This window comes from Venturia canescens, chromosome 8 (assembly GCF_019457755.1).
Source record: "Venturia canescens isolate UGA chromosome 8, ASM1945775v1, whole genome shotgun sequence".
Taxonomy (NCBI): Eukaryota; Metazoa; Arthropoda; class Insecta; order Hymenoptera; family Ichneumonidae; genus Venturia; species Venturia canescens.
This window is the reverse complement of record NC_057428.1, coordinates 2,129,592-2,155,153: the sequence shown is the minus strand read 5'-3', so window position 1 is coordinate 2,155,153 and position 25,562 is coordinate 2,129,592. Positions and strand designations below refer to the sequence as shown.

Here is a 25,562-nt window from a genome sequence, read left to right as displayed (position 1 = left end):
AATGCTGCACGTAATTCAAGTGGTAACTTTTTTCAATTCATTAGAAAATACTTGGCCTCGAATTAATCTAATAAATTTTAATGCCGCACGTAAATTAGATGGAATTTTTTTCAGTTGATTTAGCTGTTCGAATCTAATAAGAAGGATGAGGCATCGGTTTCCAAAATGATTTCAAGACCGATTTTTCGGTTTTTTATTTTTTACTTGTTATTTGATTTATTTGACACTTTAAAAAATAGATACAGATTAGTTTTTGATTCAATATAATGTTTTTTCAAGATTTGTGAAATTTTTTTCGAATTGTTCTGTATTTTTTTTTATCAAATAATTTTTTTTACAATTTTAAAGAAAATTTTTTTTAAGTTTTTTTTATGGATGGAATTATCAGCAAACGAGGGACCATCAATGTACTTGTCCCAACCTTTTTTTTCCTAGGGGAAGTTTATGGTTTGATATCACGTCTTTTTTCTCAAAAGTTCCTTATTTATTTTCAGTTGACTATAGGATTTTAGTTTGAATTTCTATGGATTATTTATGAATTTCGTCTTATAACGTTGGTTTTCACGAAAAAAGACCTATTTTTCGTCAAAATAGTACTGAAAATATTTCGTCACAGGTCTGTCCTTGTACTTTGGCAATTTTTTTCCTTGTACCCTAATATGTTTTGTCCATTGGGAACTCAAGAGCATGTAGCAATGCGTGTTGCGGGCTGAGATGTGATTTCCGGTTTATAACATTAGAAAAAAGAAAGGAAAAGAGGAAAGACAGATCAAATTCAAGACACAACAAATCCAACAGAATTGGCTATTTTTAAATGTCGCTTTTGCATTCTGAATCTAGACGTTTTCGTGTCATCCAAAACATGCCCCCGACGAAATATATTTCCAAAGTTTGCAAGTGGCAGCTGAGATCCAATTATCTACAGTTTGATAGTTGCAGAAAAAAGGCACCCGAAAACATTTATTGTGTCAGAACTCAAAGAAGCAAAAAAAACTGAGCGTACTTAATTCTACAGAGAAACGGAAATCAAAGACGTTTAAGGTACCTGCATTGGTTGTGGAGGAAAACAATTTCATTTCAGGATAATTTAGAAATAAATTTAGAAATTAAGAAATTTAGCATGGAATTTAGAAAAAGGAAAATGAAGTTAAATAGTAAAGCTGAAAACTTTTGTGATGAATTTTTGTAATTACATGTTACGGTTTGAGTAAAAAATTAAAATGATTGGCACACATGCTGCGTCACAAAAATATCAAAGTTTGAAGGTATTCGCTCCATACCGCAGTAATAAAAACTTCAATACTATTTGAAAAGAAACACTTTAAAACTTGCTGAACAAAGTTCCATTCCATATTACTATAATCAAAGATAGGGGGTGATACTAGCACATCAAGCGACTCGGTAGAGTCTCGGGACAAGTACACTGACAACCCTGTCGTCTGCTGGCCCGAGGCTCTCGCCGAGTTATACTTTCTCTGAATAAAACGATTCGCGGTGGTGGGGGTAAAATTGGCATGTGATTTTATTGAATTACGAAGCTCAGGAGCCATTTAGCAACTTGAAAATTGAAGTTTAAGCCAATTGAGTAATTCTCTTTCGATTCCGCCCTAAATCAGCATGATCGGTGTTGTAATTGCTGAGAAAAAACTTTGCACGGGCTCAAGATTATGCAAAAGTTACCAACACATTCAAGAATTTATGCGTCTGTATTTATAAACACCATCAAAGGCACTTTGATGCTCTCGAGTTTCTGATTCGTTGGATCTGACGACATCCATTTTTAGACGTTGTGATTGGTAGTTGAAATTAGTTGTTGATGATTGGAAATCTGACGTCAACTTCAGAACGTAGCACACGGCACAGCACAGCTGGTAACAGCAGTCATAAATTCGACCGATATACATATATATGTACAAACCATGTGTCAGTTTTTGATCGCATGAACAGAGTTTCGACATTACGAAGTGCGTGCGGGATCAATAAAAAAATAATTTTCGTCATCTAAAGAAGTGCATATTACTATTTATTTTGTTATTTGTGATATATTAAACCGGTATCAAAGCGGCCGCGTAAATGTAGTCGGTGATGTGTGTGTGAAAAAGAATATAAAAAATGCGCGATGCATGTATGTCAACGAAACTTTTCAAGATTTCATTATTTCGTTCGATTGGAAATAAGTGTTAACTGAAATAATGCTTCAATTAAACCAGAGTACGAGAAATATTGTCCAGTGCGAATATATTGTCAGTGGCGTGGTTATATATCATGTGTACATAGGTTATATATACGAATAAATAGAACAAAAATACACGCAACTGTTAGAATGATATTAGAAACTTTAATTGAATAAATGTTTTCTAATTTATTTCTTGTGTCGTCATTATTTTTAAACATCCCCATATTTTGCTTGATATTCAGTTTGGCTCTGCCCTCTCCGATCCTTGTTTTCACCCGCTCAGTTTGCAGCGGATCGATTCATATTATTAATTCGTTCCCTAATATGTGTTCTATGATTTTCTACTCCTTCATGATGATTGTGGTAACATGATTCGAGAGGTTTTCAACCATGATCTTGAATTGTACATTTTGTAAATCATATTTAAAAAAAAAATCTGGTCTTGGTATAGTGTGTAGTTATTCTTTTCCCATTAGGTCTGTCGAGTGATAAATTTGGAATTTTTTCCAGAAAGCCTTTGGTTGCTTATTTTGCTAATGATATGAGAAGTCGTATCTTAGGAATGCGGTATGCAAACACAAATTTTGATAACAAAACTTATAGAATGACATGTATGTTGAGTATTTCCACTTTGCAAACTACAAATATGGAATTATTATAAAAAAAATTCATTCCGATAAGTCTACAGTTGCTCAGTTTTGGATGTGATCAAATATAATGCCTACCAACATCCCCAGAAACTTACAGAATTGCTGAATGCAATGTGCGCTATGTCATTTTAATGTAACATCATGACTTTTGACAACTTTTCATTATAATGCTGTAGATTCGGATCATTAAAATACTGCCAAAATCTGTAAACTATACAATTCAAATACTGTGCCATTCAATTTACATTTTGACTCTAACTGTAACATCTATATGAAGTAAAAAATTGATTATAAAAGTCTAAAGTTGCTCATTTATGGATAGATTTAAAATTGCTGTCTTCGAAGCTCATTGCGCAGATACATTGAACCGCAGCAGATACCTGCGAATTCTGAAATTTCTGTGGATAAATATATATGCAACGGATCACCCCTTATCTTTGATTATGGTAATATGTAATGAAACTTGGTTCGGCAAGTTTTTAAGTGTTCCTTTTCAAATAGTATTGAAGTTTGTATGACTGATATACAGCGAATACTTCCAAACTTTGAAATTTCTGTGTTGCAGCGTGTGTGCCAATCATTCAAATCATTTCCTCTAACCGTATCATGTAATCTAGAAAATTCATCACAAAAGTCTTCCGTTTTTCTAGATACTTCAATTTTCCTTTTTCTACTCCATTGTGAGTTTTCGAATTTCTAAATTCATTTCTGAATTGTCCTGAATAGGTTTTCCTCCAAAACCAATGCAGGTACCTTAAACGTCTTTGAATTCTGTTGCTTTGTTGAATTAAGTTCGCTTAGTTTTTTTTGCTGCTTTGAGTTCTGGCGTGGATAATTGGACCTCAGCGGCCACTTGCAAACTTTGGAAATATATTTCATTGAGGGCACGTTTTGGATGAAATGAAATCTCTAGATTCAGAATGCAAAAGCGAAATTTAAAGTGGGCAAATCTGTTGGATTATTCGTGGCTTGAATTTGATATATTTTTCATTTGAATTTTGAAGAAAAGGGATAAATAAAATCTGTTCTATTAAGGAAATCTTTACATCAGTTCTTTCTTGGTATGAAGACTTGGAAAAAATCGCCAAAGGCCAAGGACAGACAGGTGACGAAATATTTTCAGTACAATTTTGACGAAAAATAGATCTTTTGTCGCGGAAACCAACTTTATAAGCCGAACATCATACCTAGGGAAAATAAGATTGGGAAAAGTACATTGATGGTCCCTTATTGGCTGATAATTTCATGAAAAAGATTATCCCATAAAAAATGTTCGTATGATAATGGAATCTATAAAAATGTACTAAGCAAATAATTCATAGAAATTTATACTAAAATCCTATAACCGTCATAAAATAAATGATGAACTTTTGAGAAAAAAGGCAAGATATCAAACCATAAACTTCCCCTTGGGAAAAAAAGGTTGGGACAAGTACATTGATGGTCTCTTGTTTCTGGATGACATAGAAAAAAGATTTAGAACCAGGAAAAAAATTCTATAAAAATAATAAACAAATCCATCCATAAATGAGCAACTGAAGACTTTTCTAATGAATTTTCTACTTCATATTTATGTTACGGTGAGAGTCAAAAAGTAAAATGAATCGCACAGTATATAAATTTTATAGTTTGCAGATTTTTGCTGTATTTCAGTGATCCAAATATATTGTAACGGCACACTTATGTGCCGCAGCCCCAGCAGCACCACTGCTGCCATCTGTAGGAGTACCTGCGAACAGAAAATAAATATTAATAATAATAATCATAAGTTAATAAATTATTTAGTTCATTTATATGCTGCCAGAGGGCTAAATTGAACAAATATTGCTCACAAGCAAAGCCGACTCTGGAAGCAGATAAATTCAACAGCGAATTCATGCTCGCTCTCTTTCCTTCTTTCTCTGTACCCGAGCATTAGCTCTGCCAAAATATCTAAGGCATTCCTGGCAAGACACAGCCTCGCTAGAGCCCGACAGTCAAGGAGCAATCTAAGACTGAGCGACAGCTCCTGTGAAGTGGCGAAATCAAACCAGGAGTGGGAAGGATATTTGGCCATTGAAAGATTTCTGGACTTTCCTTAGTGTGAAGTTTTCTTTAGAGAAGATTGGCTTGTCCAGATATCTTTCAACTAATAAAAAATATAGGTGATACTTTGACTTACCCAGATATTTTATAGAGATTCTCTCCGTCACTGGTCCTCCGTCACCAGGAATTCTGCTCCTCCTCTGCACGGTTGCCCAAAGGTATCTGCCAGGGGACATCAAATAAATTAATAAAAAAAAATATATAATAAAAGTATAAGAAAGAAAATCTACTCCACTGTCTCTGGCTCAAAAGAAGGAGACAGGAGGAGAGTTTTCTAACCTCGAAAGACGAGGAAAAGTAATTAAAGGAAAAGAAAGGAATTTTCGTGTAATTCCCCACACGAAAAATTAAAGGAGAGGAATAAAAAGGTGACGAGGAGGACAGAATTGATAAAAGGAATAAAATTTATAGAAGGAAATAACAAAAGTTATATCGGGAGGGAAAAGAGTCAAGGTATCACTTCTTGACTACGTCGATACCACACGTGGTCAAGAAAATTGCGCACGACACACTAAAAACACGATCACTCACAAGGCGAACTATCATTTAATATTTCTGTTCGGGACACTTTATTATTTTTTTTCTTTCTTTGTAAATTAATTGAAACACTCACTCGAGCTGTCACACGCGGGCGCAGCCATATTGACTGTATTCGATCAGCCAAGGCGAAAATCATGTGAACGTAGCGCCACGATACACAGCGGTAAAAATATATACTTTTACACCACACTGAACTTACACTCTCAATGAAAAGTATCGTAATTCACGCATTATATTTAAACTTACGAAATCATTGAATTTATCATTTATACCACCCAAATAAACGATAGCCCGAGCGTAGCCATATCAGGAAGATTTAAATAACGTTTATTTCATATCATTCTGTCAAAAATCCGAGAGTACAGTCATATTCGAAATACTCTCACGGTGTCATATTCGTCGGTAATAACGAGATTTCTTGTGGGGTAAAACCTGGACAAATCAATACAAAACACATATTTCGTTACACATTTTCTTTATTTTACATTTGTATTAGTAAATAAGTTACTGAATAAATTCTTTGTATAATTTTATGTGACAAACAATCAAACAAGGTCTCAAATTAATTCACACCCTCTTTCGTGTCCCGAATCCTTCATAATAAAAGAAACACAAATAATTAAATACGTTTCAATATAATATTATAGTGAAAGGGTGTTAGAAGTCATGATGTTACATTAAAATGACATAGCGCACATAACATTCAGAAATTCTGTAGGTTCCCATGATGTGGGCAGGCATTATACTCAATCGCATCCAAAATTGAGCAACTGTAGACTTATCGTAATGAATGTTTTCACCAATAATTCCACATTTGCAGTTTGCAGAATAGGAATACTCAACATACACGTTATTTCATTCAATACAAGTATTGTTGTCAAAATTTGTGTTTGCCTACCGCATTCTGAAGATTTAACTTTTCATATTATCAGCAAAAAAAGCATCCAAAGACTTTTTGGAACAAATTTCAAAATTTATTACTCGACAGAACAGGTGGAAAAAGAATAACTACACTTATATCAACACCAGAAACTGTTTTAAGAATCTGATATACAAAATGTGCGATTGATGATCATAGTCGGAAACCACTTGAATCATGTTACCACAATCAGCATGAAGAAATGGTAGAAAATTAAAGGACACATATTAGGCAACCAATTAATAATATGTATCGATCCGCTGCAAACCGATGGAGTCAAAACAAGGATCGGAAATAGCAGAGCCAGACTCAATAGGACGCAAAATATGGAAATATTCAAAAATAATGATGACACAAAAAATCAATTAGAAAACATTTATTCGATTGGAGTTTCTCACATTATATATACTAACAGTTCCGTGTGTTCTTGTTTTATTAATTATCAACCATAATATTTCAGATCACAAAAAGAAAATTTGACGTTATAAGTTGACGAACATTTTTTCTTACAACTTCCAGACCTATTTTTGATAAACTGATTTGCCTTATTTATATTATTCATTAACTATGCGAACGTTTGTTACATATGTCCCGCACTTTGTAACGTCAAACCCCGGCCGGTTCGTTACCACACAGCTATCAAAGGGAACTCGTATATATAACCTACATAATCACGCAACTGACGATATATTTACACTGAACAATATTCCGCGCACTCTGGTTTAATTGAAAGATTATCTTAGTTGACATTTATTTCCAATCGAATGAAATAATGAAATCTTGAAAAGTTTCGTTGACATATGCATTGCGCATTTTTTATATTTTATATTTGCACACACAGATCACAGTCTACATTTACGCGGCCGCTTTTATACCAGTTTAGTATACCACAAGTTTTAACAAAATAAATATTAACCACTTTTCACTAACCATTTTCATTTATTAATTAGAGTCCGCACACAACAGCACTTTGGGTAACCTCACCTGTCAAAATGACGTTCAGTATGAAAACAAGTCTCGGGTGGTTTCGGATGTGCGTATCGATGTATTGATATCGTATAACCTATTTACAAATCATATATAAGTTAAACTTATTTTCAGTCAAACGAATTAATGAAATGTTAAAAAGTTTCGTCGACATGCACCGCGTATTTTTTTATTTTATTCTTTTTTACACACGTCGGATCACAGACTACATTTACGCGACTGGCTTTTATACCGGTTTAGTTTAGCATTTCACAGGTTTTAGTACTATGCACTTCGTTAGATGACGAAAGTTTTCTTTATTTATCCCACACGCATTCCATAATGTCAAAACTCCGTTTGTTTATACGATGATCGAAAACTGACACATGATTTATATATATATATAATATTCACGGAGTCTCAGCGCGATCGGGGTAAGACTCAAAAGTTAGAAGGCCTAAAATGGCGAACAGGCATTCTGTATAACGCATATATAGATATACAGAATGCCTGTTCGCTATTTTAGGCCTTCTAACTCTTGAGCCCCACTCGCGGTCGGCCTAGCAGCTGGAGGAGGCGACATCGTTGAGCCAATCAGAATGCGTAGAGGCACAACTCTACTACCACTAACTACGTCAAAACGCGTATACGTATACGTCGAACTCGTAATGTGTCAGTAACTTTTGCATAATCTTGAGCCCGTGCAAAGTTTTTTCTCAGCAAATACGCCACCGAGAATGCTGATTTTGGGCTCATTCGACAGAGAACTTCTTAATTAGCTTAAAGTTCAATTTTCAAAGCCGTACATAACTCATGAGCTTCGCAATTAAAGAAAATCACATGCCAATTTTACCCCCACCACCGCGAATGGTTTTATTCAGAGAAAGTATAGTCTCGGCGAGAGCCTCGGGCCAGCAGACGACAGGGCTGTCAATGTACTTGTCCCGAGACTCTACCGAGTCTCTTGAACTTGTCCACCGATTGATATCACAAATTTTAGTGCTGCACGTAATTCAAGTGGTAACTTATTTCAATTCATTAGAAAATACTTGGCCTCGAATTGATATAATAAATTTTAATGCTGCATGTAAATAAGATGATTTTTTTTCCAATTGATTTAGCTGTTCGAATCAAATAAGACGAAAGAGGCATTGGTTTCTAAGTTTTTTTTATGGATGGAATTATCAGCAAACACGACACCATCAATGTACTTGTCCCAACCTTTTTTTCCCTAAGGGAAGTTTACGGTTTGATATCACGTCTTTTTTCTCGAAAGTTCCTTATTTATGTTTTGACGACTATATAATTTTAATTTTAATTTCTATGAATTATTTACGATTTAATGCTTGTAACATTGGTTTCCACGAAAAAAGACCTATTTTTCAACAAAATTGTACTGGAAATATTTCGTCACAGGTCTATCCTTGGACTTTGGCGATTTTTTTCCTTGTTCTCTAATATGTTTTGTCAATTAGGAACCCAAGAGCATAGTGGAAAGCAGGTTGGAAGCCGAGATATAATTTTGGCTTGTATCATCTGATTCGTCGAAAAAAGACTGATACCGCACAATCAGTATACTAGTGAAGAGTATTATACACGAATGCTGTAGGATTGTAATATATTTGATATTTTCTTACGGTTCGAAATCATTTTCGTTGTGTGACTTAAGAAGTTTTGTTTACATTCTTTGTGGTGTAATAAGAAAAGGGCGATCATCAATGTAATTGTCCAAATTTTTTTTCTCCGAGTGAGGATTTTTACGGCTTGATATCAAATCTTTTTTCTATGGCAGTTCTAAACGACAAAAAATATTCTTAAATAAGATTTTCTAAAGTTAACCAATGTTTCTATTGTGATATTTTAAAATAAGTTCTCCAATGATTTTCTTTAAGTTTTGTACAATTTATAACAGTTTGATATTCTTCGAATGTTTCAAGTGATACCCTCAATTTTTCAACTATTTCTAATGTGTCCATAATTTTATGGGATTAAATTCATATTCCGTAAGGTTTTTCAATATTTTGTATCATTGTGGAATTTTCCCCCGTCATTTATAAATTTTGTATTCAATAGTTTTGATGAAATCATTGTGAATAAAGAAAATATGAAGATTTTTCAATGAAATGAATTTTTTGATTGATTTTCTTTAAAATTAGATAGAAGGAGAAAGAAAAAAATATATACAATGTTCACCAAGTCCACCAGAATTCGCAATTTTCACATATGTTTATTGAATTCTAATGCTACCAATTTTTATTTCATTAAAAAACGTGTTTCCAAGGACTTTGTGAAGCAATCTTTTTCATTCGTATTATCATACCCAGAGATAAAAGTTGACACACCCACGTCGATGCACAAAATTTTTAAACTCTGCATGTAGCCACCAAGGTTCAACCGGACAAAAGATAAACTATGAAGTGCGTCAAGACCAACAGAATTGCTTATTTATTGATATGTCCATTGCATTTTGAAAACATAACTTCTTATGTCATTCATAAATAGCCCATCGCTGACTTCTTGTATCATTTATCATTATTTTGAGTTATTTATTACTAGTAATGGGCCGGACAAGTACTTTTAAGTTATATTTAAACATAATTTCTATCGATCCAATCGACGTCGAATATTGTGAATAATATCAGTAGCTCCTGAAAGTCTGAAAAAAATCGATTGTCTCTGCCATCATAGAGTAAGAAATGACTAGCTTGCATGTGATTTTTTTGGATTTAAAAGCTTCTTAAAACAGTTCCATAATGTTGAAATTTGGAGTTACTCATAAATTACTTGTCCTTCGATTGATATCATAAATTTTAGTGCTGCACGTACCTCAAATGGTAACTTTTTTCAATTTATTAGAAAATACTTGGCCTCGAATTGATATAATAAATTTTAATGCTGCACGTAAATTAGATGGAATTTTTTTTAGTTGATTTAGCCCTTCGAATTAAATAAGAAGAATAAGGCATCGGTTTCCAAAATGATTTCAAGCGCGATTTTTCGGTTTTTATTTTTTATTAATATCGAAGAGGAAATAATTGTTGAACGATACAAGAAATGCCCATCTGAAGGTTGTAGCGGTGAACGACAAACTGATTTGAACATTACAGGTGAGTCATTGAAGCTTACAAATTATTCCAATTTAATAATGGTAAATAAAAAATTATTCACATTCTCTTGTTACAGGTGACTTCGTAATATTCGAAGTTACGGTAGAAGATGACGACCGCAAGATAAAATTAAATGAAATTCCAAATAAATTACATCTTTCGCTCATGGATGAAGAGTTCCAACTTATAGAGGCATCATTCACTTTGATCGACCTCGGATATTGAGAAACAGTGCAGGAATAGAAGGCCTTAACGATCCGATAGGACATTACACGGTATTTTGTTTGCGCAACGGAAAATGGGTTCAGTTAGACAAAAAACTGAAATCCAAAACTGAAACTTTCAGTGTAACACCACAATTGGTGATGTATTCACGATAGGGATAATCCATGGAATATGGAAAACAGATGTATTGATTAACAGGTTTTTAATGAATATGTTAAACATATTAAAGATAAGTGTATACTAATACTTGGCGTCAAGACGCTGCCGCATCTATAGATATTAGAGAACGATGAAAGTTATCATCTAAAGTCATTTCTGAATGTGATACATGAATGTGATACCAAAATGGTTTTTCTTTTTTTTTAAGGACGTCGCATTACAATGATCTCAAATTAAAACTATAGTTTTATATTATGTCGAACGAAGCTATGAGCTGTAAATGACATAATCAACTATTATGAAAATAAAAAAATTGTTGAATCCAAGTGTCAAATGTTTTTTCTCGATGTAGCAAAACGGAGATATATTCTTATGCGAAGGTAGCTTAGAGCTTTCAAAAGTCATTTCCAACACGATCGATGAATAAGGCTTAGAGATTTCTAGGAGCCAAAAAAAGAAACTCCAATGTGTCGTAATTTGAATTAACGGTACTTCAAAAATACTATATTTTCATTCGGGGGTATCAAGGGGCCTACATGGGTCGCGTTTCCAGAAAATATACATTTGGTGGTAAGCTTGTACTATTCTGAGAGAACAGGCCGACCTTTGTCGGCCTGTAAATACCACCTCTGTGGTATTTTCAAAAAATATACGATTCTGGGGTTCAGACTTGCATCATTCTCAGAGCACATAAATAGCACTTAAATTCTTCATTCTCCAAATTGGTGATACCCCAGGAATAGTCATAATTTTATTCGAGGGTAGCTAGAGGCCTACAGGGGTGGTATTTTCAAAAAATATACTATTCGGGGGTTCAGACTTGCATCATTCTCAGAGCTCATAAATTGTACTTAAATTCGTCATTCTCTAAATTGGAGATACCGTAGGAATAGTCAATTTTATTCGAGGGTAGCTAGAGGCCTACAGGGGTAGTATTTTCAAAAAATATACTATTCTGGGATCCAGGCTTGCATCATTCTCAGAGCTCATAAATAGCACTTTAATTCGTCATTCTCCAAATTGGAGATACCGCTAGAATAGTCAATTTGATTCGAGGGTAGCTAGAGGCCTACGATGATTTTTTACCGAAAGAGAAGCGAATTATTTTTTTATTCAGAAACAGCCATTTTTTTCTGGCTGAAAAAATTACAGAGTTTTCCAGTTTGTTTGACTATATCGCAAAACAATCACCAGAGTGGCACGGATCGAAGTTCTAGGGTAAAAAAAATATAATCAGAAATATTAATTTTTTTTATTCATAAGTGCGTACGGATCGAGGTACCGGTATAAAAAAATAAATTTGTGTGATTTAATTTTTCTTACCCTAGAACCTCGATGCGTGCCACGCTGGCAATTGTTTTGCGATATAGTCAAACAAACTGGAAAACTCTGTAATTTTTTCAGCCAGAAAAAAATGGCTGTTTCTGAATAAAAAAATAATTCCCTCCTCTTTCGGTAAAAAATCATCGTTATCAGAACGTAGAAATTATTTCGAGTCGTCCGCTCGAAAGCTAACATGAAACTGCAATTTTTATGTGAAAACATTTTTTCAGTTAAAAATCTGAAAAAATTCCCATGGAGTGATTTTTAGTAGTACTTTGATATAACCAGTTATGAAGTAGATCTGAGATGATTGAAAAAAAATTGGCCGGTTCGACAGAGAATCCCTCGTACATAATATCTGAAAATCGTCAATTCCATTGGACTTGGTGAGTATTATGTTTTTTTTCTCTGTCTCTTTTTCTGTCAAATTTTGAGGAAAATCAACGAAAACATTTGTTTTATTAAAAACCTATTATATCTTTTTTATTCACAATGATTTCATCCAAAAAATTCAAAACAAAATTATTTAAAAATAAGGCGGAAAAATTTTCCAATTATACGAAATATTCATAAACCTTATGGAAAATGATTTTAATCTCACAAAATTGTAAAAACATTCGAATTCGTTGAAAAATTAAGAGAATCATTTCAAACATTCCGAGAATATCAAACCGTTATAAATTGCACAAAATTTGACGAAAATCATTCAAGAAATTTTTTTTCAACATCACATAAAAACATTCAAAAACTTTTAAAAACTTTATTGGGCAACATTTTGTATCGTTTAGAACTACCACAGAAAAAAGATTTGATACCAAACCATAAAAATTCCCTCTCGGGAAAAAATTCGGACACGTAAATTGGTGATCGCCCGTTTTCGCATTAAATCTCAAAAAATGTAAACAAAAATTCTCAAACCTCGAAATGAAAATGATTTCAAACGGTAAAAAAATATCAAATATATTACAGTTTCACAGCATTAGTGGATAATATTATCCACTAATGCTGTTAAGGAGTTTCGGTACAGGCGATACAATGTTGCCATGCTAAACCATGCTAAAAACATAAAAAATCTCAAAGAGTTCAGAATTTTATAAAATTTGGTGAACATATTCTTTAGTGCCAAATTTGACAATACAATATTTTTAAGATTTTTCTTCTACACAGTTATCGAGTCATTGATCACTAAAGTTCACGTGTATAAGCATAGTGTTTCCATATATTGTAGCGAAACACACACGCGACGGCCCGAGCCCGTCGAAACGAACGAAACTCCGCGATCTTTAGATCGCGGACAAAACATCGCGGCGACCACGCTCGTCGCTGTTGACAGGTGGCGGCCATCTTAGGCCGGTAGGCATGAGCCCGAGCGGGGCTACCGGCGCTGCTCTGAACTTCGCCGCGCTATATTTTCAAGGGTTATTTCTTTTTGTATTTTTTTTATTTTAAGTCGCCCGAGCACGTGAATATGATCAAAATCATCAGAAAAATAGTACGAGTTTAAGAAAAATGATCCGAAGTCAAATCAATGTAACAAAATTAACGTAATAATGAAAAATGTAAAAAGCGACTACGACGCATGCGCGGGCAGAGCGTTGAAGGGCTATAGGACGCGTACGTGACTTTTAGCGATTATAATTTTACGAATCATATTAAAACAAATAAAAATGCCAAATTGAAGAAGAAATTAAGTAATATTTGATCAGATTGAAGTTTTTACTGTTTAACATCGTAATAAGCTGTAAATCATAAAAAGCGGTAGTCTGCGCATCGTATGCTAGCTTGCTCGACCAACGGGCGATCGCGAATCATGGCAACGGGCCAATCGGAGAGGGCGTAACAAGTTGATGCGCAGAACCGAGCGAAAACGGAGATTCTCGGCGCTCGAGAATTTTATGGTGGGGACACGGGTATAAGAAGCGCTGCGCGACTCATTCGGCATTCAGTTCTCCCTGCCTCAAGGATCAACTCGGACCTCTCTGACAACACTGACCAAGCACTCTGCTTTTAAATTCACAAATTCCTTTCCTAAATTTTCCTGGATGCCTGGAATCTCGGAGCGATTCGGTGACGTTTCAATCCCAGAGTCCAGGGTCCGCACCTAACCTCTAAAATTTCCAAATATTCCTGGATGACTGGAATCTCGGAGCGATTCGGTGACGTTTCAATCCCAGAGTCCAGGGTCCACTCTTAGTTTTTCCAAATTTCCGTTGCACGGGATCTCAGAGCGATTCGGCGACGTTTCAATCCCAGAGCCCGTGGACGGTGAATTACCTAACCTGGTGGATGCACAGGATCTCGGAGCGATTCGGTGACGTTTCAATCCCAGAGCCTGTGGTCTACGCTATCCTGTCATATTCCATAGTAGATTCTATTTTGTCATTTTATGATCGTTAAAAGCAGAGCTGTAAAATTATTTTTTTGGGTTAATTAAAATTTTAGATTCAAAATTGATAAAAATCTTGTCCGAGTTGGCCGGGTATGGAGACCTAACGCGAATTAGAGAATTAACAAAAATCCAAGAGGCGATAGATCGAGTTAAAATTATATCGAGTCAAAACAAAATTGAAAAATTGTAAAAGCGAAGAGATCCTATTGGATTCATTTATATTTTTTTTTAGAAAACAAGCGTGACAGGACATCGGAAAAACCGCGTCAAACGAATTATAGCTCGAAGCATTGAATTGAGAGGTTTTTAAGCTCGAGGCGTGTCGAGAGACTAGAACGAACGCAACCATTAAATTTAAAATTGTTTTATTTCTAATTATTATTTTTGTACAATTAAAATTCGAAAATTGAGAAATTAAAAATTATCTCAGACAGAGAATTTGCAACGTTTTCGGGTCTTTCGGGTCTTTTTCTCGCCAGATCCGGTAAAACAACGCAAGACAATATAAAAAAAAAAAACCAAACTGTTTTAATCATCAAAAGCAATCGCGAAGCTTTTTATTTTGTCAAAATTCAATCAGTTATTTGAATAAATTTGATTATTTTCAACAAGAATTCTTGGTTTCCGCGTTTTCCTTCATACCTGCTCCTTATTATTTAGGTTGCTCGAACCGACGCGTGGCGGCGTTCAGGCCAGGTCGGCAAGAGCGTTTCGTTACAATATATAGATATACATTCCAGGCATAAGAAATATGCTTTAATGCGTAATTACTCGATAACTAGGTAGAAGAAAATTTTGAAAAAATTTGTGTTTTCGCATTTGATGTTGAAGAACATTATCACCAAATTTGATAAATTTCTTAATATTTAGACTTCTGTACCGAAACTCCTTAATTAGTGGATAATATTATCCACCAATTATAGAGAGCTTGTTGCTTACTGCTATCTTCGCTTCCGTTAGGCAGTTCTGTTCCGTTTCGGCTCGTTGTGTTGTCCAGCTGTTTATTGGTTAAGTAAGGAAAGGTCGGTCATGTAGGACTCGCCATTAGTGGATAATATTATCCACTATCCGAGTATGCGGTATTTTTATCGCTAATAAGAGTATTGAAGAGAACTTCAAACATTCGACACACAAAACAAACATCCATGGTTTAGATTGTTGACTATAATTATTTGTCTCCATGCGGCTTCTCATTTAATATTTAATAAGAAATGAAAAAAAACATTATTTACGAAAATTTTATTTATTCCAGCATGTATGACAGAGCATTCCTTGATAAATCAACCAAATTCTACATTCCACACTTTGTTGATTTTGGTTCTTGAGCTCATCAATAGCAAATTACACGAAATAAATAGTATATTACACACCTAGGGAGGGAAAGTAGACTACTTCAAACCGCGGGCAGAATTGTCACCTGAGCCGAAGGCGAGGGTGATAAGCACGCCGTTTGAGGTGGTCTAATTTCACTCCCGTGGAGTGTATACTATTTTTCACCACGCATGCACCGAAAATTCAACCTTCCGATTTCGGAAAGTTGAACTTTCGGCGCATGTATGGTGAAAAAGACTTTTTTACTATTACGATTTTATTGAAAATCTTGAAGTTCTTGCCTACTAATGGCTAATATTTGTTCTTAATTTTGCGAAAAAAAAAATAGGTAAGTAGCTACAAGAATATATCGATGTGACGAGCACTTTTATCTCGTATGTAAACATTTTTTCAAAGATTGCTTCAATCGAATTTTCAATTTTCTGATCGCAGAGAATAGAGTTGTCATTTTTATTCTTTGAACTTAGCGTGATTGTTGTTAGCTCAGCTTAATTTAACCCGAAAAACAAGATTGCTGAACTTTTGAGAAAAAAGACGTGATATAAAATCCCAAAAGTTCCCCTAGGGAAAAAAAGGTTGGGACAAGTACATTGATGGTCCCTTGTTTCCTGATCATATCACGAAAAGTGTAAAAAAAATTCCATAAAAAAATTATAAAATCAAGTGTAAATAATTTCAACAGAACAATTCGAAAAAAATTTGACACCGATGCCTCATTCTTTTTATCTTATTCTAAAAGCTTAATCAATTGACAAAAAATTCCATCTCAGTTAAGTGTGGCATTAAAAATTATGATATCGATTCAAGGCCAAGTATTTAAGGATAATTTGGAATATTCATTCTTATGGGGGAACCATCAGGAACTTGAGAGAGTTCTAATGAATCAAAAAAGTTATTATTTGAGTTACGTACAGTCTTAAAATTTATGATATCAATCGGAGGACAAACTTTTTATTAGCAATTCCGATTTTAAATGAAATTGTTCTATGGAGCGTTTAAATAAAAAAATAAAAAAAATCACATCAAAGGTATTGCTACTCTATGGTGGCAGAGATTTAGAAGATAATCGATTCCCCTCAGACTTTCAGGATCCCCTGGTATTATTGACAATATTCGACGTAGATTTTGGATCGGTACAAATTATGTTTAAATATGTGTTAAAAGTACTTGTCCGGCCCATCACTTTTCATTTAAATTTTTCATTCAAATAAAAATCTGGGCCCTTCTAAGACTGACGGATCATAAGTACACGCATACAGAGGGGATTGAGAAAGTTATTTTCAAGTAATTTATACTTAATTGCGTTAAATTAATAACAAATGCAAATGAATTCTCCTGTCATACACAGGGGATATTACTGTGCATCGATAAATGAAAAACATTTTGCACAATAAATATGTTTACGCTTCTAGAATGACCCCCCAGTTTATATTACAGGGACGGTAATTTTTACTTCTCATTTCTTCCAACGAAATAATTCTATTCGGTATAAGAACTAACCTATACTTTTATTGAAAACATTAAACGGATAATAAATCGCATTTCAGTAATTTTTCAACCGGATTCTACCGTACAATTTCGTTATTTTATTATAGATTTTTATTTGAATGAAAAATTTAAATGAAAAGTGATGGGCCGGACAAGTATTTTTAACACATATTTAAACATAATTTGTACCGATCCAAAATCGACGTCGAATATTGTCAATAATACCAGGGGATCCTGGAAGTCTGTGGGGAATCGATTATTTTCTAAATCTCTGCCACCATAGAGTAGCAAAACCTTTGATGTGATTTTTTTATTGGTAATTATGCAGAAGTGGGGCTCCACCCCAAAACAACTCCAAATAATTTTCTATGGATTCAGGACTATACTATGGCATGGGAATATGTATTTTATGGTGGCGGAAGGTGGCTAAAATAATTTAAATTCCCATAATTTGCAAATTTATAGAATTATGAGAAATTCTGATAAATTCGTACTTACAATCGCAACACTGATCTGGATATATGTCAACATTCGTATGACGATTATTTCCGTCTTATGTATACAAAAAACGTCAACAATCGTTCAAACGTTCCGGTGTAGCATATAAATATTGTGGTTGTGGAATGACTACAATTTTCCCAGCGTTACTTTTTCTATTCTCAAAGTTGTGTAATATTCTCAACGATAATTAGTTATATGAAAAACATGGCGTGTGACGGATGTAAGATGACGATAAGTAATGCTTGTACAGTATTTGCTAATCGTAAATCGAGTTTAAATTTTTTGCAAAAACATGGTATAATAAAAGAAGAAGTAATGTGCCCTACGTGCAATAGACCGGCAGTTTTTTACGAAACGAAATTTTTGTGGCGATGTCAACGACGGTATATTGAAAAAAAAAATAAAAAAGTTCTAAAAAAAAAATGCAATTTCAAAAAATCAATACGTGCCGATTCTTGGTTAGACAATGAACATTTATCACCGGAAAAAATGTGCAAATTCATATCGATGTACATTATGTTAAATCCACCACATGAACAAGTGTTGATGGATGAACTAAATGTATCGGCTCACACTGTATGTGATTGGTCTTCTTTCATTCGCGAAGTTCTGGAGCATTGGTGTTGTGATAAAACAACAAATATAATAGGCGGTCAAGATCACGTTGTCGAAGTTGATGAAGCCAAGTTCGGGAAACGCAAATACAACCGTGGGCGTATGATAGAAGGCCAATGGATTTTCGGTGGTATTGATAGAGATTCGAAGGAAATATTCATGGAGGTTGTTGCAGACCGTTCATCAACAACTCTTTTAGAAGTTATAAAACGACGGATAAAGCCAGGAACCACAATCATGTCAGATTGCTGGAAAGCATATAATTGTTTGAATGAAGAAGGTACGTACACATATACACGCACACGCGTACGTACATACACGCATAAATACATACACCCATACATTTGTCCAGGCTTTAAGCACCTCACGGTTAACCACTCGTACAACTTTGTTGATCCGGATACTGGCGCGTATACCCAGAACATTGAAAGAGTATGGCGAGATGCTCGGGGAGCAATGCCCAAATATGGTCGTCGAGAGTACCATATGGACGGCTATATTGCGGAATTTTTATTTAGGAGACGCATTCCTCACCACCCGGATCGACTTCATGAATTGGCTCTGGCTATCAAAAATTTTTCTAATTCAGATTAACTTTATTTTCAATGTATAAAGAATAAAATGAAAAATAAAATTTTTCTTGATCCCCAAGGTCATGCGCCACCACAATATTGCGTGTTTTCATGTTTTATATTCATAAAAAACATAAATATAAAAATTCAACCCGATTGCAGGTGGAGCCCCACTTCTGCATAATTACCTTTTTATTTATTTAAACGCTCTATAGAACAATTTCATTCAAACTCGGAATTGCTAATAAAACGCTTGTCCTCCGATTGATATAATAAATTTTAGGGCTGTACATAACTCAAATAGTAATTTTTTTGATTCATTAGAACTCTCTCAAGTTCCTGATTCGGTCCTCACTTCAACAGCGAGTTACTCAGCGATATTGGGGACAGAAAGTACAGTTTATTGTTGGACGAGTCTAACGATATATCGGTAAACAAAATGTTGGGTATCGGCATTATATATTTTAGCACTAAACATGGAAGAACCGTCTCGAGTTTTTTGACACTGGCGAAACTAGAAACGTACGATGCGGATGGTATTGTCAATTCTATGAAGAACGCTCTGTTGGGAATGAATTTAAATTTGCAGAAATTGATGGCTATCGGAACTAATAATGCTTCAGTAATGGTCGGCGTGAATAATGGTGTATACGCAAAACTTAAAGCAGAAATTCCATCATTGATTTTGATCAAGTGCATTTGCCATTCGTTACAACTCGCCGTGTCTCATGCTATGACTGAAACACTCCCGAGGCATCTTGAATTTTTGATTCATGAAACCTATAATTGGTTTTCAAGATCTGCAATACGTCAACTGCAATACTCCCAGCTTTACGAGACGATCAACTGTGGCGATCGACCATTAAAATTATTGCAAGTTTCCGAAATAAGATGGCTGTCTATCGAGGCAGCTGTAAATCGAACGTTAGACCAGTGGCTAGAGCTGAAAACTCATTTTAATATGACGAGGCTTTCGGAGAAATGATATTCTGCCGACACTTTGCACAACATGTATTGTGACGAAAAAAACATGTTGTATCCATTTTTCTTGAAGCCGATTTTATCAGACATACAAGTCTTGAATAAAGCTTTTCAAAGTGAGAAAAACGACCCTGTAAAGCTACTGAATGATCTAACAGTAGTTGTGCAAGGAATCGCAAAAAAACTCGTACTACCGACTCATAAATTAGATCCTCTGGTAGATTCCATCGACGATTATCTCGATCCTAAGCCGTAGTTGGGACATTCCTTCGAATCAAAACTTGAGGACCTCAAAAAAGACAAAAAAATTAATGGTACCAAAGAGGATAGCATCCGTGATAGATGCAAATTATTTTTACTCAAACTTTTTAAGCAGCTTAAACAACGGTTACCCAAGAACGTTGCCATACTGAAGAAAATATCAAGAGACTCGGTAGAGTCTCGGGACAAGTACATTGACAGCCCTGTCGTCTGCTGGCCCGAGGCTCTCGCCGAGTATTACTTTCTCTGAATAAAACGATTCGCCGTGGTGGGGGTAAAATTGGCAAGTGATTTTTTTGAATTACCGAAGTTATGAGTCATCTGAGGCTTTGAAAATTGAACTTTCAGCTAATTAAGAAATTCTCTTTAGATTGCGCCCAAAATCAACACGATCGGTGGCGTAATTGCTGAGAAAAAACTTTGCACGGGCTCAAGATTATGCAAAAGTTACTGACACATCACGAGTTCGACGTATACGCATACGCGTTTTGACGTAGTTAGTGGTAGTAGAGTTGTTGCCTCTACGCATTCTGATTGGCTCAACGATGTCGGCTTCTCCAGCTGCTAGACCGACCGCGGGTGAGGCTCAAGTGTTAGAAGGCCTAAAATAGCGAACAGGCATTCTGTATATCTATATATGTGTTATACAGATTGCCTGTTCGCCATTTTAGGCCTTCTAACTTTTGAGTCTTACCCCGACCGCGCTCAGACTCCGTGAATATTATTTTATATATATATATATATAAACCATGTGTCAGTTTTCGATCATCGTATAAACAAACAGAGTTTTGACATTATGGAATGCATGTGGGATAAATAAAAAAAACTTTCGTCATCTAACGAAGTGCATAGTACTAAAACCTGTGGAATGCTAAACTAAACCGGTATAAAAGCAGTCGCGTAAATGTAGTCTGGTGTGTGAAAAAGAATAAAATAAAAATGAAATGCATGTCGACGAAACTTTTCAAGATTTCATTAATTCGTGTCACTGAAAATAAGTTTATCATTTATATCATTTGTAAATAGGTTATATGATATCAATACATCGATACGCACATCCGAAACCACCTGAAACTTGTTTTCATACTGAGCGTCATTTTGACAGGTGAGGTTATGATCCCCAAAGTGCTGTTGTGTGCAGACTCTAATTAATAAATGAAAATGGTTAGTGAAAAGTGGTTAATATTTATTTTGTTAAAACTTGTGGTATACTAAACCGGTATAAAAGCGGCCGCGTAAATGTAGACTATGATCTGTGTGTGCTAAAAAATATAAAAAAATGCGCGATGCATATGTCAACGAAACTTTTCAAGATTTCATTATTTCGTTCGATTGGAAATAAGTGTCAACTGAGATAATCTTTCAATTAAACCAGAGTTCGCGGAATATTCTCCAGTGTAAATATATCATCAGTTGCGTGATAACATATCATATGTAATAATGTAGGTCATATATACGAGTTCCCTTTGATAGCTGTGTGGTAACGAACCGGCCGGGGTTTGACGTTACGAAGTGCGGGACAAATGTAACAAACGTTCGCATAGTTAGTGAATAATATAAATAAGGCAAATCAGTTTATCAAAAATAGGTCTGGAAGTTGTAAGAAAAAATGTTCGTCAACCTATAACGTCAAATTTTCTTTTTGCGATCTGAAATATCAAGAGACTCGGTAGAGTCTCGGGACAAGTACATTGACAGCCCTGTCGTCTGCTGGCCCGAGGCTCTCGCCGAGACTATACTTTCTCTGAATAAAACGATTCGCGGTGGTGGGGGTAAAATTGGCATGTGATTTTCTTTAATTGCGAAGCCTATGAGTTATGTACGACTTTGAAAATTGAACTTTCAGCTAATTGAGAAATTCTCTATCGAATGAGCCCAAAAACAGCATTATTGGTGGCGTAATTGCTGAGAAAAAACTTTGCACGGGCTCAAGATTATGCAAAAGTTACCAACACATTCAAAAATTTATGTGTCTGTATATTATAGTATAACACCATCAAAGGCACTTTGATGCTATCGAGTTTCTGATTGGTTGGATCTGACGACATCCATTTTTAGACGTTGTGGTTGGTTGTTGAAATTAGTTGTTGATGATTGGAAATCTGACGTCAACTTCATAACGTAGCACACGGCGCAGCACAGCTGGTAACAGCAGTCATAAATTCGATCGATATACATATATATATGTACAAACCATGTGTCAGTTTTTGATCGCATGAACAGAGTTTCGACATTACGAAGTGCGTGCGGGATAAATAGAAAAATAATTTTCGTCATCTAAAGAAGTGCATATTACTATTTATTTTGTTAAAATTTGTGATATATTAAACCGGTATCAAAGCGGCCGCGTAAATGTACTCTGTGATGTGAGTGTGAAAAAGAATATAAAAAATGCGCGATGCATATGTCAACGAAACTTTTCAAGATTTCATTATTTCGTTCGATTGGAAATAAGTGTTGACTGAAATAATCCTTCAATTAAACCAAATTACAAAATATTGCCCAGTGCGAATATATCGTCACTGGCATGGTTATATATCATGTGTAAATAGGTTATACATACGAATAAATAGAACAAAAACACACGGAACTGTTAGAATGATATTAGAAACTTTACTTGAATAAATGTTTTCTAATTTATTTCCTGTGTCAACATTATATATAAACATTCCCATATTTTGCTTGATATTCAGTTTGGCTCTGCCCTCTCCGATCCTTGTTTTCACCCCATCAGTTTGCAGAGGATCGATACATATTATTAATTCGTTCCCTAATATGTGTCCTATGATTTTCTACTCCTTCTTCATGATGATTGTGGTAACATAATTCGAGAGGTTTCTAACCATAATCTTGAATTGCACATTTTGTAAATCAGATTTTCAAAAAAATTTCTGGTCTTGGTATAAGTATAGTTATTCTTTTTCTACTTGGTCTGTCGAGTGATAAATTTGGAAACTTGTTCCAGAAAGCCTTTGGAGACTTTTTTTCTGATGATATGAAAAGTCGTATCTTCGGAATGTAGTGGGTAAACACAAATTTTGACAATAGAACTTATGAAATGACATGTGTGTTGAGTATTCCCACTTTGCAAACTGAAAATGTGGAATTAATAGTGAAAAGATTCATTATGATAAGTCTGCAGTTGCTCAGTTTTGGATACGATCAAATATCATGCCTGCCAACATCTATGGAAATATACAGAATTTCTGAATGCAATGTGCGCTATGTCATTTTAATGCAACATCATGACTTTTGACAACTTTTCATTATAATGCTGTAGATTCGGATCATTGAAATACAGCGAAAATCTGCAAACTATACAATTTATATACTGTGCCATTCATTTTACATTTTGACTCTAACCGTAACATATATATGAAGTAAAAAATTGATTATAAAAGTCTTCAGTTGCTCATTTATCGATAGATTTGAAATTGCTGTCTACGAAGCTCATTGCGTAGATACATTGAACCGCAGCAGATACCTGCGAACTCTGAAATTTCTGTGGATAAATATATATGCCACGGATCAGCCCTTATCTTTGATTATGGTAATATGTAATGGAACTTGGTTCAGCAAGTTTTAAGGTGTTTCTTTTCAAATAGTATTGAAAATGTATTACTGTGGTATGGAGCGAAAACCTTCAAACTTTCATATTTTTGTGGCGCAGCATGTGTGCCAATACTGCGGTATGGAGCGAATACCTGCAAACTTTCATATGTTTGTGTCGCAGCATGTGTGCCCATCATTTAAATTTTTTACTCCAACCGTAACATATAATCTCAAAAATTCATCCCAAAAGTCTTCAGCTTTACTAATTAACTTAATTTTCCTTTTTCTAAATTCTATGCTGAATTTCTGAATTTCTAAATTTATTTCTAAATTATCCTGAAATTAAATTGTTTACCTCCACAACCAATGCAGGTACCTTAAACGTCTTTGAATTCCGTTGCTCTGTTGAATTAAGTACGCTCAGTTTTTTTTGCTTCTTTGAGTTCTAACATAATAAATGTTTTCAGGTGCCTTTTTTCGGCAACTATCAAACTGTAGATAATTGGATCGCAGCGGCCACTTGCAAACTTTGGAAATATATTTCGTCGGGGGTACGTTTTGGAAGACACGAAAATGTCTAGATTCAGAATGCAAAAGCGACATTTAAAAATGGCCAATTCTGTTGGATTTGTTGAGTCTTGAATTTGGTCTATCTTTCCTCTTTTCCTTTCTTTTTTCTAACGTTATAAGCTGAAAATCACATCTCGGGCCGCAACACGCATTGCTCCATGCTCTTGAGTTCCCAATGGACGAAACATATTAAAAGACAAAGAGAAAAATCACCAAAGTCCAAGAACAAACCTCTATCGAAATAGTTCCAATACAATTTTTACGAAAAATAGGTCTATTTTCGTGGAAACCAAAGTTACAAGCCGAAAAACATATCTCGACCTCCAACCTGCTTTCCACCGTGCTCTTGGGTTCCTAATTGACAAAACATATTAGAGTTAAAGGAAAAAAATTGCCAAAGTCCAAGAACAGACCTGTGACGAAATATTTGCAGTACATTTTTGACGAAAAATAGGTTTTTTTTTTGTGGAAACTAACGATGTCCTGAAATGGTTTTCCTCCAAAACCAATGCAGGTACCTTAAACGTCTTTGAATTCTGTTGCTCTGTTGAATTAAGTTCGCTTAGTTTTTTTTGCTGCTTTGAGTTCTGGCATAATAAATGTTAGAAGTTTTCGGGTACTTTTTTTCAGCAACTATCAAACTGTGGATAATTGGATCTCAGCGGCCACTTGCAAACTTTGGAAATATATTTCATTGGGGGCACATTTTGGATGAAATGAAATCTCTAGATTCAGAATGCAAAAGCGACATTCAAAGAGGGCAAATCTGTTGGATTTTTTGTGTCTTGAATTTGATCTATCTTTCATTTGAATTTTGAAGAAAAGGCATAAATGAAATCTGTTCTATTAAGGAAATCTTTACGTCAGTTGTTTCTTGGTATGAAGACTTGGAAAAAATCGCCAAAGGCCAAGGACAGACCGGTGACGAAATATTTCCAGTACAATTTTTACGAAAAATAGATCTTATTTCGTGGAAACCAACGTTATAAGCCGAAAATCATATTACGGCCCACAACACGCATTTCTTCATGCTCTTGGGTTCCCAATAGACAAAACATATTAGAAGACAAGGAGAAAAATCACCAAAGTCCAAGACCAAACCAGTGCCGAAATATTTTCAGTCCAATTTTGAAGAAAAATTGGTCTTTTAC

At 34.9% G+C, this 25,562-nt stretch overlaps 1 long non-coding RNA gene across 1 annotated transcript; it reads right to left on the bottom strand.

The window, feature by feature from the left end:
* Nucleotides 1-4,487: 4,487 nt before the first annotated feature.
* On the bottom strand, nt 4,488-5,604 carry LOC122415002 (uncharacterized). The gene is made up of 3 exons (XR_006261844.1): nt 5,525-5,604; nt 4,988-5,073; nt 4,488-4,555 (listed from the first exon to the last, which is right to left on the bottom strand). It is a non-coding gene; the product is annotated as an uncharacterized lncRNA (long non-coding RNA).
* Between the last annotated feature and the right edge of the window lie 19,958 nt (nt 5,605-25,562).